Raw genomic sequence first — 18,178 nt, forward strand, 5'->3', positions numbered from 1 at the left:
ACCAAGGAAAAGCATTAACAGCAGCAATGTTGAACTAACCTCAAGGACGAATCATGCAGTACGAGTATAAAAACGCATTACACAAATGACAAGTTCTAGTATTTCATTTAATTTCCTTTGAATAAGAAGTGAAAATGAAAGTTTAATGTAAGCTTTCAAGGAAAATATTTAACAAAAATGTACATACAAGCTTACATAGTACAGTGCTAAGAAAAGTACTTCATAAACGGAGTTAAGGTTAAAAATTTTAAAATTTACATTCCTTCAGATGTATGGTCCAATCGAGTCAAAAATTGTTATTAAACAGTCACTACCACTAATTGTACTCATATAACCGCATCTGAAGTACCCACTAAGGAACGCGCTCTGCCATTAAAAGTGCTATTAATTAATTAAAATGAAATAATAATAAAATAACACATAATGAAGTTATCTCATTTCACATTTAGAAACACTAAAATTAAGTGTAATTTTTCCATGAACAATTTAACCCATTTAAATGCCGCAGCACGTCTCCTTGGCTTCCTCAGACATAGCGCCACTTCTCTACGTTCTCTTGGGGAAACCCACTGCTAAGTATAAAAGTTAAATTGACACCGTTAATAGTCAATTAAAATATTTTGTCTTTTTAATTAAAACCGTTAAGTTTATTAAAAATTTTCATTTAATCTGAAATGACAGCGACGATAAAAATGCAGAAAAGTACTTAAGCAATCGCATTAAGAAAATCAATGTGTATGAACACGTTTAGCATACCAAGGCAGTGAGTATGTGCGCGGGGGTAAGCGGGCAACACCAACACATTTGCATAATTATACATAGATATTCACCTACTTGTGTGTGTGTGTGCGCATGCAGAAGCCTTGGAAGTGAACGTAGAACGTCATGTGTATAAACTTGGTATTCATACTATTATGGCGCACTGTGCATTACGTAAGCACTTTACTGGCGATATTGCAATAAACAACACGCGAAGATTAAAACACCGTTATAAGCGTAAAGCGTATTCGCTTACCTATACAGTATCATGTGTATGCACGTACACACAAACAGGTACTTATAGTTGTATACATCTGGTGTAGCTCTGCAGCCAGCCACATTGGTATTGGCATGTTTATCTAGTAGAAAAGCAAGTAACATGCGCCAACCAAAGCAACGTGGGTTGAGACAACTGCCCCGGCACATAATCCCATTAAAACCCAATTCAGCATGAAAATTTACTTAGCGCTTCAGTTTATGCGCCAACCGTGGATGAGAGCGGAATTTATTTTCGGACGTTGCAGAAATTGGTTTACTTTTTATTTTAAAAATTTTCTTTGGTTAAAAATTGTTCATATAACGGTGTTTATTCAATTTATTATTTATGCAAAAAAAATATATATATTTTGTGTGCATAAAGACGAGGCATGGCATGCCAAAATAGAGAAGCTCAGTTGCACTTGTTAAAAGCGATTTGAAAGAAACTGTTTTTTATAAGATTTTCAAATTTGCATTTTTTTTATGACCACATACATCAGAGTGTGGATTAAGGAAAGTTTTAGTAAAGGGTGTGCTTTTTTGAGCTATATAGCATTTATTTTGAGTATAATCAATGATTTATTGGACCAACTACCAGGTCCATTTCTTAATATGAATCGATTATTATTAAGAGTGCGGAGAATTTAAGGTAAAGGGTGAATTTTTAGAGCCACAGAAATCTTTCAAGATTATTGTCACTCAAATCGTGACTTAAATTTTCGTATTTACGCACCCGTTAAGAAAGAATGTGAGATTGGAAAATAAATTTTCATATTATTTTAAAAAAATTCTGGTGTAAGTTCTTCCACGAATAAATGTATGTTTATTTTGAAAGCTAGTTTGATATTAACATAAATTCTATACCACTAACTACACACCCTATATCGGAGCGTTACACAAATTTTTATGAGAATTCAACTGTTTAGTTGGAGAAATTACATTTACCGACTCATAGGAAGGGGATTAATTTTTCCAGTCAGAAATAATAAATTAATAAGAGTTACCTAATACAAAGCCGAAATAATTACGAAAGTGAAACTATTAATTTATTTGATTCATGAGCTCGCTAAAATTAGCACATTATAACTGCAGTAATTAATATGATTTATGTTGCATTTTCATATATTCGTGGCATAAATAGAAGCGATGTAGTGTTAAAGTCTATAAATACAATTTTCTAAGGAAAACCACGGCGTATACGTAACATAAATGGCAATGCAATTTATGAAAAAAATATTGAATATATATGTGAGCAGGTATGTGTAATATTAAATTCCTTTGATTAATTTTCATCAACTTGCAATGAGATTTAACAACACTGGTTAACATGCATGTATATCAAACAAATTTAAATGTCCGTATGTATGTACATATGTGTAACGGTTGCTTGTTGTTAATGCATTTTCAGCACTTGCAACTTTACACATGTCTCTGATCATTTATTAAAATATAAAAACACACACATGCACACGTGTAAGCTGTGAGAATTTAATAAATACCTGTGGTTATAAAGCTTGTAAGCTCTTTACCGCGTAGCACTGTATTTACAGGTGACGCAAATGCCATAAAATACATTGAATGCACATGCACACAAACGAAATTGCCAAATACGAATACATATGAGTGTGCGTGTGTGTGTTGTCGCATAAAATATACATTTCTATATTTGCATTTAAGCTGAAGAATATGTGTATTCATATGCATTTACGCCGCCGGCATGGACATGGAGTAGCAGCAACAAAGGCAGCAGCAGCAGCTATAAATTTTTGCATATAAAATATACGAAAATGCACGCACAAGCAAACACACATACATACATAAATACAAATGCATATATGTGTGAATAGCGCATGCATGCAAGCATATATATTGGCGTACGCAAAATGGTCGAGTCAGCCAATGGCAAAATATTTATTTCAATGTATTCCGAAAAATGCAAATAATAGTACCAGAATATGCGCAATGTCAAATGGCGCCGTTGGAAATACACACAATACAAACAACAGCAACAACAAAACACAACGGAGTCAGTCTACGAATTGCACAAATATATTTTCACATATATATGTATGTACGCTTGTATGCTTGTTGAGCTGCAAATGAATTCCATAAAAGCGCCAGAGTAAATGATTGAGTGACCAATAAGCATATTCATATTCTATATCCAGCTATGCAATAATGAAATTGTCAATATGCCAACATAATATTTAAATGGAAATAATTAAAATATCGATAACGCAAACACATGGCCCCACAGCGCGCAGCTAAATAACTAACATGAAGTCATGAAATTATGTTGGCATCTTTATTAGCTCAGCATGGATGCACACAGCATAATTTAATGGAAATTATTTTAATTTTATTGGAATTCATATATGAATGAGCAACATGGGTTCTAAATAAATTGAAATGTAGGAATCTTCAATAATTGAGTTGGGTTGAATTGACAAAGTACTTTTGACCTCTTTACCTACTAGTTTAGGTTATTCAGATTTATTTTAGTTATGTGCGTTGTCTAATCGACTTATAGCAAGGAAGAATGACTATTTTTTTGAGATCTCAACCTTAATTCTTAATTCACGGCTACAGTGTAGACACTATAGTTCGAACAGTTGCAAAACGATATTTGAACTTAACTTAGCCAATACCGGACTACCATCAGTGATCACAATAGCGACCTTTCTCGTATTGGAGAAGTTATAGGGTGCTTCTTGGTTTATCAATTGCGATAGGGGTTCTCACTGGTTTATGTTTAATCGATATCAACGCTAAGGACTCTCTGAATAGATGTTTCGGTCGTCCTACCTTTGCAAGTTTATGTCGTAGTTCTTACTTTTTCAAGCGACCAATTGGATGAACCGGTCTTAAATGAGTTGCCGTGAAAATAGGAATATTTATCAACGAAAATGGTTTTATTGTTTTTCAAAATATTCTCCATCAAGATTTATACACTTTTGCATGCGCCCAAACCAATTTTCGAAGCACTTTTTTTGAGCTTTTTTTGAGCGATTGTCAAATTGTGCGGGAGAACAACGAGAACAAACCTTTTTTACGGCCAGGTGTTCATGCAATACCGAATGTATGCTGGTGGGAGAAATGCATAGGCATGCCTCTATTTGAAGGTATGTTACATGACGGTCTTGCATTACCAGTTCACGTACGGCATCGATGTTTTCTGGCTCAACGGCTGTTTTTGGACGACCTTCACGGAATTCGTCTTTGAGCGAGCGTCGGCCACGATTGAATTCGTTGTACCAGTTTTTCACAGTGCTATAGGATGGTGCTTCACAGCCATACAAAGATTTTAGTTCATCGATGCACTCTTGTCGCGATAATCCACGTCGAAAGTTGTGAAAAATGATCGCACGAAAATGCTCACGAGTTAATTCCATTTTTTGGCCGAGATGAATTTTTTAATTCCTTGTAAATAGAACAATTCACGATTAAATGACAAAACGTTCTGAGTGATGTTATGCTAAAAAATGTCAAACTTTCCAATGGAAATGTCAGATTGCACCTGGCTACACTTAGTGTTGCCTAGGCCAGATATATATATAGCAGCCCTCATATAGTGGCTTCTTTCGATTTAGTCATAAGAGGTGTGTTCAAAAAATAACGGGAAATAAGCTACGTTGGAGAGTCGAGTTGTCATTTTTTGTAAGTACCGTAAAATTTTCAGATATATTCATTGTTTACTTTGTCTGTAGCAGCCGTAAAAGTTTGACATGTCTTTATCAGCTTCGCGATTTTCGGTTGTTTTAAGTGTGATCTTGTTCATGAATTCTTGGCCAAAAAGAAAACGATGTTATTCACCAGACATGACTCCGTGTGTCTTTTTCATATTTCCAAAAATAAAGAGAATCTTAAAGAGCCGTCGTTTACAAGCACACGAGAAATCGCTGAAAGAACCAAAGGGTGGCCCAAAAATCGAATTTGAAAAGAGTTTAGACGATTGGAAGAAGAGCATAACATCTAAAGCGGACTATTTTGAAGGCGACAGCATTATTGTAGATGAAATAATAAGTATTTTTCTTCTTTTTAAAATGAAAATTTCCGTTATATTGTTCGAACATTTCTCGTAATGCATCACATGGGTAAGTATTGGAACAGGCCAAATATGTTCCCCAATTGTTGGTCAGCTAGTCTTGGCTGAAGATAGTGATAAAATTAACCAAAATAAATTGACTAGGCTACGAGGTGCACTCAATAGTAATTGACGCTCTACTCTCTTTCGACGAGTTTAATCATTGATAAATCTCAGGATGGGCTGTCATCTGCCTGTCAGTTTTCCTAACTTTAATTGCGAATTTTCTGAGTGACCTGATATACGAATAAATAATAAATACCAAACAAGTTTACTTATTGTTTCTAAAATTTGGAACAAGACAATGACAACAACAAACAAGAGCTTGTGTCACAACAATTACCAAATACGCTTTCACCTTATCTACCATAGTTTTACAAAGATTTCAGCCGCAGATATGCTGGTGCACTCGCCACATGATCGCAGGCAACAAACTGACACGATGTCCTTTTAGCCCATAATACACACAAGACATAAGACACAAAGTAATAATGTGTCAAAGCTGCAATTCACCAAACGCTGGCATTGTGTACAAGGACCTCTGGCCTCGATTCAGTTGATGTGAACGGCAGCAGCGCCGCAAAACGGTGCTCAATTACATTGTACTCGGCTTGTTATCGCCGATTTGCGAACCTTACTGCTTATATTCGCACTTGACGCACACACACCAACTACTTGTCGTTGCTGCACTTTAGATGACAATGATGAAGATGTTATCCTCGGCGTGTCTAACAAAAGAGAGTGCAATGAAAAATTACACTTTAACAGCAAACAGCTTTCTTCTTAGCATGATGCATACTTTATTTATTTCACTATCCTTTCTCCTGTTTTTTTTTTCTACAGTAGATGAACTTAAGCATACAGGTGCTTGCTCTTTAGCCCCACAAGATGGCAACCGATGCGGGCAGAGCTTTGTGGCAGCTATTGGCACACCTGCATCATGTTGCAGTTTTTGTTATCTTCCATATTTTGCTTTGTTTCTGTGCTGTCTTATCTGCGCCAGTTGTTGTTGTTGTTGTTGTGGTTACTTGACTACACTACTTTATAAGCAAGTCATTGGGTCCGCTCGCTGCTGACATGTCCTTTTAGTGCAACATATTGACAGCTTTGTGCGATATTTGCTACAGCAGATGCTCTATTGCTACTTGGCCATGGGAGAGGGAGGGTGTAAGCATTTTTCAATCTGCATAAATTTATCACAGTCAGCACCTTTGATTTTTCGTTTTCCTTTTCGATGTGAAATAAAGAGATTTAGCGCAGCTAAGTCGATAGCTTCAGTTCGAAGCAGCATTCAATAAGTTATTTATTAGAGAAGTGAGACAGAAGGAGCACTAATTTAATTAGTTTGGAAGTTAATCTGATGAATAAAAGAAATGTGTTCTTATTAGTCAGAGGTACATGACTTAATGGCATTTGCAAACGCGAAACGAGAAATAATGGATGTCGAACTCAATCATTCGTGAGAACTAAGAGCATGCTATTACAAATATTATATAAGTAGGATAAAGATCTCCACGTTTATAACACACTGACAACATTTGAAAATTAAAAAAAAAAATACTGAAAATCACATGCAACCCAGTTTAGTTACTTTTCCAGTTCCATATATTCTGTATGTATGTATAAGCTTTTGCGCTAAATCTCTGAAACATGACATATGCATATGCATACGTTCTACTTGCTGCCTTTGAGTTAACAACTTGATTAATGATTGTGCGTTCAACATCATTAGTGAGCAACCATTAGACATGAAATGCTCCTTTTGTGAATTTCTCACTGCTCCGTAACATTTGTAACTAAACGTTTACATTCAAAAGTCAAAGCGAGATTTTTCACTTTGAAATGCCAACTGACATATAGTTGTGGTAGGTCGTTACGTGTAAGTGTAACATATATTTCCAACGCATATCAACAAAACTCGAAGAGCTTGGAGCATTATGCATTTTTATAATATAATATATTTGCATATAATCTGTATAAGGCATTTACGTATAGCTAAGTAGTTGGTGAGAGTCTCCGCAATAAATCACCTGCAATTGTTAAATCAATTTCCAGGAGAGAAATGGCGAAAGTAGCTGAAACCGTATACAAATTTTGTGCTTTTGAAAATGATAGTGAGGAAATGCAGTTAAGAGTACCGAAAGCATTTTTCTCTGGTGCCAAAAGGTATGCTTCATTTTCCTATCATCTATCAATTTAAAATTCCAGGTGAGAAATAATGAAAGTAGCTAAAACCGGGTAAAGACTGAGAGATTTTGAAAGGCATATTGTGGAAATGCAAGTAAAAGTAACCTTTGCGGAGCTCCTAAAGGTATGCTACATTGTTCAGCCATCTTCAGCACCATACTCAATTTATATATGTCTACTATCGGATCAAATCTGAGACTTCCAGGTAGAACATAGCACTTGAAAATTCCATAACCTTAATAATTTTGTGATACCGATCTAAGTTTTATCAATTTACCAGTAAATTCAAGGCTTCTATAATTACTTAATACAAAAATTAACTTTTCAGGAATACATTTAGTACAGAAAGAGAGTGAGATGCGTAAATAGAACGAATTAACTTATCAAGAGAGCACGTTAAATTGCGCAGCAGGTGAGCGAGTGAGTGGCTGCGATGCACCGCATGTACACTTAATAAAAAAGCGAGTTGAAAGTTGAAAGGTAAATATAAACTAATTTTAACTTTAGCAAACAATTTGTCGGCAAAAATCTACTTACTTACATACTTAATGCTGAGAATAAACTCAATGAATGTAATAAAAGTAAACTTGACAACGAATGCCGAACTGGCGACTGACGGAGGTGGCACTGGCGTTCGCGGTGTTGGAGGCTGATGGTGCAATTTGACATTTCCTACAAATAAGCACTCCCAGAGCTGCTTTGTTATATTCGTTAACTTTTAAGCTGTCAAGCAAACACGATAGCAGGCATACACTCGCAGGCAACAGAAAATTTAATATACACATTCATATATGCCTACATATTATATTTATACAAGTGTGACTGTGTGTGTAGCGCTACACATACCAAGGACTTGCACATTGTCAGCATATTTCTGTGTCAAAGTGTTTGCAAATTTTTCACCAAAATACCACTCACCAAATTGCCAACATTCCCCAGCGTCAACACTAAGCCATTCACCCCAGCCCCAACGAACCACTCAACTCGCTCATGCTGCTGGCCAAGTTCAAATGCAGACAATACCCGAAAAAAATACGGCAAGTAAACTTTGCTTCAAGTAAATTGCAGCTGGTAGCTTTAGGAAAGAAAATACTTACATTGCATTGAGACGCAAGTAGAAGACACTGAATGAATGAAGTTAACTAGCAAAGCGGACGGTCCACTGGTGAGTTGCATACCAGCTGGCAGCCGCACGGAGTCCGTCTGTATGTTGTTCGCAACTTTTAAGAATTTTCCGCTTACTTTACTTTCAGCTATTCGACAAAACTAACAATCTTTCTTCGTTTAAAGTGTCTGCTTGTTTAGCCGTCTCTGTCTTCGCAAGCCTTGCCGTCGAGCTGAGCGCGGTACCGCCGACGGTGTCGCATTCATGTCATACTTACTGTGTGTAGCTAGGCACCGCTTGACAAGCTTTCAACACTTTCACACCCCAGGGGTTCATACTTGCTGCTCCATCACTTGCCCGTTGTTGCTGTGGTCTGGGTCTCGGCTTCCCATCGTCGTTTGTCTTTTGTGGCCAAACAATGCTTGTTGAAAATGACACGCCAACATCTTACTTCCATTTCACTCCAAGTGATTTTGTGCGCTTCTTGCTTTTTCATGTCACAACTTTCATAAACTGTCTCCATTTCGTCTTCGTCATGAGGCGCGCGCATAGCTTCCGAAGCAACGTAATACTTCCCCCAACGGTGATATTTCTAAGAGAGCCAACGAAATGGCACATCAAGATATGATATCAGCGGGGCGCTCGCAACGAAGTTGAGTGCATGAAATGGAGTAGGAAGCCGGAAATATAAAGCGTGGATTGAAAGCTGCATTGCACATAAAGCATTTGCAGATTTTCTTATAGAAACATGGCGCGCTAGTGCACTCCTGGGGATTACTTCATTTCCAATACTAATAAAATAGAATGCAATCTAGAAATTCTAAACTAAAAACTAAATTTATTCAAAATCAATTTTTTATTGAAGCCATAAAAGTGACCATATATTATAGTTACAATCAGTTACAATTTTTATACTCTCGCAACAAAAGTTGCTAAAGACAGTATTATAGTTTTGTTCACATAACGGTTGTTTGTAACACCCAAAACTAAACGAGTTAGATATAGGGTTATATATACCAAAGGGTGAAGAGTGGAGTTAAAATCCGAATGTCTGTCTGTCCGTCCGTCCGTCCGTCGGTGCAAGCTGTAACTTGAGTAAAAATTAAGATATCTTGATGAAACTTGGCACACTTAATTCTTGGCGAAAACCGAAAACACATAAAGTGCCATAACTACGCCATAAATAAAGCTATGGTATGAAGGATCGCACTATGAAGGGGCATATTTGGATGTAATTCTTTTGGGAAAGTGGGCGTGGCCCCGCCCCTTACTAAGATTTTTGTACATATCTCGCAAACCAATAGAGCTATATAAACTAAACTTTCTGCAGTCGTTTTTTTTAGCCACTTCCTAATACAGTCCAAAAATGAAAGAAATCAGATCATAACCACGCCCACCTCCCATACAAAAGTTAGGTTGAAAATTACTAAAAGTGGGTTAACTCCCTAACGAAAAACGTCAGAAACACTAAATTTCACATAAGAAATGGCAGATGAAAGCTACACTCAGATTTTTTTACAAAATGGAAAATGGGCGTGGCGTCGTCCACTTATGGGTCAAAAACCATATCTCAGGAACTACTCGACCGATTTCAATGAAACTTGGTTTGTAATAGTTTCCTTACATCCCAATGATATGTTGTGAAAATAGCTTCACAACCACGCCTACTTCCTATATACCAGAACTTTGAAGACAATCTGAATCGTTTATATTACAATATATAAAGTAAGCACTAGTGACGATATGGGTGCAGAACTTTGCACAAATACTATGTTAATAGTGTGACAGCACCATTCTAAAAATCGCCGAAATCGGACCATAGGTTTTTAAGGTCCCATATATCGAACCTCGGTGCTTCTAACCTAATATTATGGTTTCCAACTTTCAATGGACTTTATACAATATATATGACGAATATGTGGGTCAAATTGTGTATTATATAATATTAATTAAGTTAAATAAATAAATTGCGAGAGTATAAAATGTTCGGTTACACCCGAACTTAGCCCTTCCTACTTGTTTACTCATAGTTTGTGTGGTCTGCTGTCATCAACACTATGGACCAGAAAAGATTTTTGAAGGCTATCAAGTTTCAATAAACCTCGCGGTGTTCCTAAGAGAGCTACACCCTGTGAGGAACTCGAGAAAAAGAGTAGTTTATAAAATGAGGTATATTGATGAAGATATTTGAGCCTTCTTTGTATAGTATACAAGGAATGATTTCATAATTTCAAAAACGTCTTACTACCTTGTATATCCGACACCTTGAGTATTGAATGAAGTTCTCAGAAATCTCAATGTAGTTTAGAGAAAAGTCACTGTTTTCTCATCCCATCCCATTACCCCATCCTTGTTTCTTCAACAGAATTTTAATTACATAGATGTTTATCCCAAGCCTTGGGAGCACCAATAGTTAATGACGTCACGTCAACATTAGTCCGCATTTAATCCACAATTAAATGCGATTTTTAGATTGAAAACCTCAAATTAAGAAAGAACATTTTGAAATGAAATCCGCAAAAGGTTCAAAATGCAACAAATAAATTCGGTACGCTCTCCCAGCCGAAGGCATGTCAAATTGTGTTTTGTAATTAAGTGCGTGTGGGTTTAAAGGAAACCGTAGCACACAGACACATAGTACAACGCTCCCCATTTGATAGGTGACAGTCAAAAATGATGACGGCAGCATTGAACGCCCACAATCAGCGCGAAGCTGTGGTCTTCGGCTAGATTACACTGCTGCAAAATATTAGCATAACTGTAGCATGCCACACGATGATGTGGCAGCCACAAATGGACTACCAAAAACGCACAAGTGCTAGTAAACTACACGAACACTAACAACAACAACATCATGCAGATTTAAGTAAATAGAACGATGGTAAACAAAGTGATATTGCGCCATATACTAGTTTAACAACTACAACTACAACAAAGTGCACATGATATGATACTCATTTGTTGTATAAAGTCTACGGCATCCACAAACACAAATAAACTGGAGCAAACACTCACATACACACACACACGCTAGTATTCGTTGTAGTAAAAAAGGTCAAAACTGCCTTATTATTGTTGGCATATGTACGAGTATGTATGTATGTCTGTGTCGAGTGTGTAAATAAATGGTGGAACATAGTTAAAACACAAATATATGCATATGGATAACCAAACATTCGAACAAGATGATGCAGCAAACACATATGTTGAGTGTAGCCGAACCGCAAATTCATTTAATTTGCAGTCCCGCCGTGTAGGCAATCTCCCACCCTACCAACATATACCATTCACCAATACAACAAGAGCCGAGCTCAACTGCTGAAGCTGATTATTATTATTATTACAAGCAGACCACTTTGTATTAAATGCCGTTACATGTGTACGAGTATATTTGTATATGTCTGTGTGTGTGAGTGCGCGTAGTTAGTCGTATCATCGTATCATCACGAGCTTAATGCCATCCCCACCGTGCACTTCTCGCGCCAATGCGCCGTCTATGCGTTGAGGCATGCCACATTGCCTGCTGCTATTTTACGCTTGATGATAAGCAAATCCATGCGGTTAACCACTAGCACGATGAGGCGACCGAACTATGAATACACACATACATACATATATTCTAACAGATATACAACTGTACAACTATACAAACGGAGAGCGTTGCTGGAGAGCTTATCAGCCAGTAAGCCAAACACTTCAATGATCGATATAATGTCCCTAAAATCTACTTATTGAGCGGGGTTATGGAAAAATACCGAAAAATTCCAGATATACTGCGAGCTTTCTTTAGAAAATGTACTAGGGAAAAATAGACTCGGGGAAAGCTTTCAAGAATAATAGGTAGTAAAGAAGAAAGTAATTAGAGTATTCAAGAGATCACGAAATTATAGATTACATTCTTAGAAAATATAACTTTCACTTAATAGGCACCGCATTTTTAATATTTGCCTTAGAACTTTGGAGCTTTCTAAAACCGTCCGTGCTTTAAGACACCGATGAGCTTTAGTAACGACAGCTCACAAAGATCTTCATCTATACTAAGACAAATCACAATTTCACTCAACTCAACCGTTTTGAGTAACACTCAGAAAACCGTTTTGAGTACGTTGAGGAATACCTATAGAGAAATCATTAATAAATATACTGTATTCTATAGGGTATTTCAGACACCTTAAACTTGAACGTTAACAACATTGTTTGTGGTTAGATTAAAGCTGGCAGGTTGTTTTCAATTCAATCATTGACAGCGAAAGCTTTAAAAGCTCTGATCGGACTGGGAGCTTTCAAAGCACTAGGAGTCATTGAATAATGTGGAACATATCCATACCCTTTTTACAAGAAATCTCGTCAGTAAAATTCAATTTTGACAGTTTCGGGAGTTTCACCTCATTCCCAGAAGAACTAGCAATTCTAATCAATCATAAGTTTTTCTACTCTTTTTAGCTGATATACGAAGTGAATTATTGGAATGGTTTATTGGGTAATCAAAATAGCAGTAACACCATCAGCATTAGTGAAAGGTTTGTCTACTAGTGCTTAGATACTCATATATATTTGTAATTGAGTAAAAGCGTATTTACATATTCCCTTTAATAATTGTAAGGAAGCATATTTGCTTTTACTGCATTCTAATGTCACCAACGCACAAACACACACACACACACCTATACACTGAGAAAGAAGCTCCATTAAAAGCAGACAAACTCAATTAGAGAAGGTTACGTTTTTAATTTTCAGTATGTAATTTGAATTTAATTTTATGTCACGGTCACACCAAAGAAATTGCGACATACAAATGCATACCAATGTACTTATGTAAATATGTTTTCATAAAAGACACCGACACATACACACACCTGTAACTATGTAAAGCGGTTAGCCACCCAATTCTAAAGGACCACAATGTATCCCCGCACCTAATGCCACACTTTCCTTAAGCTCTGGCAATCAGAATGCCTTTTTGACTTTCATTGTGGTTGGGAACTCATTTTATTTGCCATTCTTGGGTCTCTTTGGACGAGTGTGTTAAATCTGAGTTTTTATGAATTCGCCAGCTTGAATCGAGGAATTCGTTATGTAAAGCATATTTGAATGCGTGTGTGCAAATTGAGGTAGTAGCAATGAATGTTCATCTAAAGTCTATCGGAAGTCGCACGCAATGTTAATTCGTTGAAATTTTGTGGAAAGTTTCTTCGAAACTGGGTAACTGGTGTACGAACGCTTTTCGGTAATTTGTTTAATTATACAAAGTTTGCATACAAATGTCTGGCTTTCGGTAAAATATTTGAGTTGAAATGTGTTGTAGTGATTTTTATTGCTTCACTGTTGCTTGATTGATGCTGGACGTGGAGCTGAGGATTTTTAGGAAATAATTCTATTTTCAAAAATTCAATTGTAATATGTATAGATCGAACTAAATAAGCTTATCAATTTTACATTGAGGTTGCGTAACGATAGACAACTGCCTTTATACCAGTCCTGAACGGGACCACAGTTTATCGCGTAATGGTGTAAAGTTCCTGGACCTGAGTTTTTCGAACAATGTTAACCACCCCATCTGGAATCAATACCCACAATTTCGACCGACCATCCCGGTTTTAAAATAAAAGATTGAACTAAAAGTTTAGAAATTTGCTCTACGGGTTCTCATATTGGTTAAACCTACCGAGCTGTGATATTCGTTCCTTATTCTTCCCCCGCAGGAACATCGAAAGGTGTAAGCTATATGATAATTCTAACTTCCATTCCGAGATATTGAGAACTTCAAATCTACGGTCAGACAGTTTGGATCTTAGAAAGATTGCCCAAGTTTCTCGAGACAATTCAACATACTCTGGTACCTTAAATCTTCGAACATTTATGTCCTTCTTAGCCGGAACCCCAATAAAAATTTGGATGCTTTCATAGTTTTGTCCCGAAGCAGCCCTTCACGTCTATTTTCTGCGTCAGTGTCAGTCACTCAACGCTTAGTGAGTTTCTCCATTACATAACACACTCTGCCACAATAATCCGTATTAAGTGTAGTCGATGTAAAACAACGGGAAAACAAACCGAACTATTGCATATTTAATCCGTTATACGATTTTCCAACTCACCGACTCCAACTAAACTTACCGACCGCCAACTTTTGTCCTTTCGCGCTACCATATTGAAGCTATACTTGAAGCAACACCCTCAGACACGCACACATACAAACAAACACATGTATGTAGATTAGTGATTGTGTCAGTGAACGCTCTGTGGAATTACTAATGCATTGAATTAATTTGTATGCGGACAAAAACTTACTTACTTACCAAGAACTTTTCAACTGAATATTAAATAAAATAATTACAAAGTAAAATCTGCCACTAAACGATTTAAATGCGACAAAGCAAACAACAACAAGAGACAAGGAAGTGAGTTGTAGAAAGGGAGAAAAAAATAAATATGAAATGTGAAATCACTAGTTAAGAGCGCATGAAAGCTCACGAAAGCTTTAGTTTTCGGAGTGAAGAGCGTAAATGGAAAGAGAGAGAGCCTGTGGGAGCATAGCTTGTGTCTGGCCAATTTGCACAACTACCAAGAAAGGAAATGTGCTAATGGAAAAAGTTGTAGCTACGCATGCAAACAATAAAAGAATCAACAGTCAGACAGAGTTGGCGTACGCAAAGACTGGCGGAAGCCGCATACAAAGGCGGTAACAACGAATTACAAAGCACGGCAGCAAAAACAACAACAAACCGCATACATTGAAACAAACCAGCGAAAGGACGTGAAGGCAAACGCCCGGCTATAAGGCTATAAAGGGCAAAAGCCGAAAAATCCCTACATTTAGACAGGCTAATACCGGCTGACAACGTTTCTGATTGTTGCACGCTGTCGCTGTTGTCGCCGCCACTAAACCGTTGCACGCCGCTTGAATGGACGCCAATCGGCTTTGGCTTTTTGCTTTTCGCCCGCCAAGTGTTTCGTAGCTGCGTGTCGCTGCTTGGCCTGCACCTCAAACTCGATTCCCTCGCAAGGGTTTTGGCAGCGTGATGGCGGTTAACAGGGAGCCAGACGCGTTTGTTGGTCACACACACGCGCCGCCATTGTTTGGGCACACGCTTGTACTCACCACGCTGGTGTGTTTGAGTGCTGGCATTCGAGCGATTTGTAAACGTACACGATATTTGTTCCTTTGAGTGGCCATAGCGTACAATAAATAAATAAATTAACTGCAGCTACGTGATATGTTCTCCATCAGCTAACTGGAAGGCTTCGAAATGTGTAACAATGCACATATCTTCATACCTACATATGTAATTATAAATACAAATGGCAGCAAAAGGAAAAGGATATCTGTTCCAAACTTATAGCTGATGACAAGTGTCTAAACCCACATCCAGACACGGTTTCCATAGCAGATCGTAGTTTGAGATGTTGCCTATAAATAGGCTGAATCTTAAGTGGAATGGATTTTATGATTACATACATACACTACTCTACATTCTATTTTCAACACGTTTTCTACTTACAGAACGTTGAAGAGTTGCAACAGTCAGAGAGAGGCTCGTTATAGTTACATCCTTACGAATGTACTTATCTTGAGTATAAGCAATTTCTTTGAAGAGCCCACCTACTTTACTTCTTCAACGTTTCTGGAAAAACATTGTATTGCAGATTTTATCCCTCAATATCTTGCTCACAAAGGTTATTGTAAATTCTAATCGGTCTGGGGCTCCGCTAAAGTACTGTTTTGTTTAATGTGCCTAAATGTAGGCAACATTTTTCTTTTTTTAAACAATTAAATCAATAATTAAATAAATAGTAGTATTATTATTTATATTATAACTAAACATTAATTAGAGTGAAAACTCAGCCAAAATATAAGAAAATATATTTGATATCATTAAAAATATGTCTATCAATTACCCAAACCGACAACACTTTTAGAAATGTTCATCCTTAGAAAATAAAATAAATCAAATTGCTATTCTTAGAAGAGAATTTTCCTTGAATATACGGTCAACTGAGCGTCAGTCACAATTTATGCTATACTACTAGGCGTGTAAAAACACACTCACATACGCCTGCCCTCGCACATAAATTAAAAATTAAATCCCAATTCCATTACAATCACTCGCTCCGAAATTGTTTTGTTTACACAAAACTGGCCGACTTAATAGCTCTATGTGTTTTCAATTAAATTTTCTACATTTTCAGCCTTGATTTTGCTACACATTTTGGTACGAGCACAAAATAGCAGCCCATTTTTGTTTTTGTCTTTGCACGCATTAATATTTCGGCACTAAAAATTCAATTCAATTAACGCAATTAAGCCCAAAGTGAATTTGTGGGTTTGAATTTTTGGTATTCAGCAGTTTTTGTTGTTATTTTTAATTAAATGAATTTTAATTGACTTTGTTCACATTGAGGCTGTTTGGTGGTCATTTGCTGTGTTTACTTTTAGCATATCCTTGGCTACTTAGAGGATAATTATGTTAAATATATATGAGTATATAGGAATGTGTGTGTATTTAACGGAGTTGGAGAGTTTCTTGGAACATTAAAGCTAGTGTCCGACCGATACCAAAATTTTGTCCGATGCCGATGGCGATTAATCGGCCAGTTGACAAAGAATCGGCCGATGCCGATGCCGATTCTTTCATCAACAACATTATTTAGTAAATTAGTATAGTAACAAAATAAAAACAAAGACAAATAACATCACAAAATAGGTAAACAACTCAATTCATAAGTAAATATGAAGTTGTTTAGTGATTTAATTAATATTAAAAACTAAATAAATTATTATTATAAGATATGTGTTGATAGAACAAATAAGTTATTCGCGTTTTCTCAAAGCGAATCTGCAATCAGCAATATATATAGCTTTTTTCCTTTAAGGGGGTATACCGGGGTGACATTTTCAAAAAATCGATTTTTTATTTTTTGCTAATTCGATAGTTTATAATTTCAAAAATATCCTGTGAAAGCGGTAAGGTCGTATTTTGAATAGGTTTTGAATGGCAGCGTTCTAAAGAGCAATCCCTCACAGGTATAAGCCCCTATATTTGAAACTTTAAACGCGTTTTTCCCGAAACGACTTTTCACAAAATTACTGACATCATAACTCAACGAGATATTGACCGACCAACTTCAAATTTAAACTGAATGTTCTTGAATATACTTACTATACAATGACCTACGATCTTTTTTATTTGTTGAAAATTGTCAATTTGGCATTTAAAAAACGACCATTTTTTACATAAAAAATCGAAATTTTTTTCAGAACTACGCCATTTGGTTAATGTTTGATATCTTTCAATAATCGTAGGTCATTGTATAGGGATTATATTCAACTTTAATAACCTTTTTTTAACTTTTTGTGTTTCAGTTACTCATTCGGCCGGAATCATGTCAGCAGTTGGGTAACTTTTTTTTTTGGCACCTCCCAAGACAACCCATAACTCCTTTATTTTTCAAAATTTTTGTAAAATAAAAATTTTAAAATATAGTTGAAAGTTCACCTTAATATGTCCAAAAAACTTCGAAACATTCGACCGAGTACTTTCTTTAAAAAAATTCAATAAAATCGCCAAATTTTTCCTGGGTTACACTGGGTTACCCCTTAGGGACAAATATGAGTATTAAGGCCAATATTCGAAAATAGTAGGTCTAATAAAAAAAATCCGTTATTTTCAAAGAGATGACTTTTGTCATTTATATCTCACATTGTGAAAGACGGCAAATCGTGATAGTGACTCAATAGAAACTTCGGAAGCTTGTTTGGGAGGTTCTTTTCCATGCACGTTATTATA

The sequence above is a fragment of the Zeugodacus cucurbitae genome, chromosome 4 (genome assembly GCF_028554725.1).
Source record: "Zeugodacus cucurbitae isolate PBARC_wt_2022May chromosome 4, idZeuCucr1.2, whole genome shotgun sequence".
Classification (NCBI taxonomy): Eukaryota; Metazoa; Arthropoda; class Insecta; order Diptera; family Tephritidae; genus Zeugodacus; species Zeugodacus cucurbitae.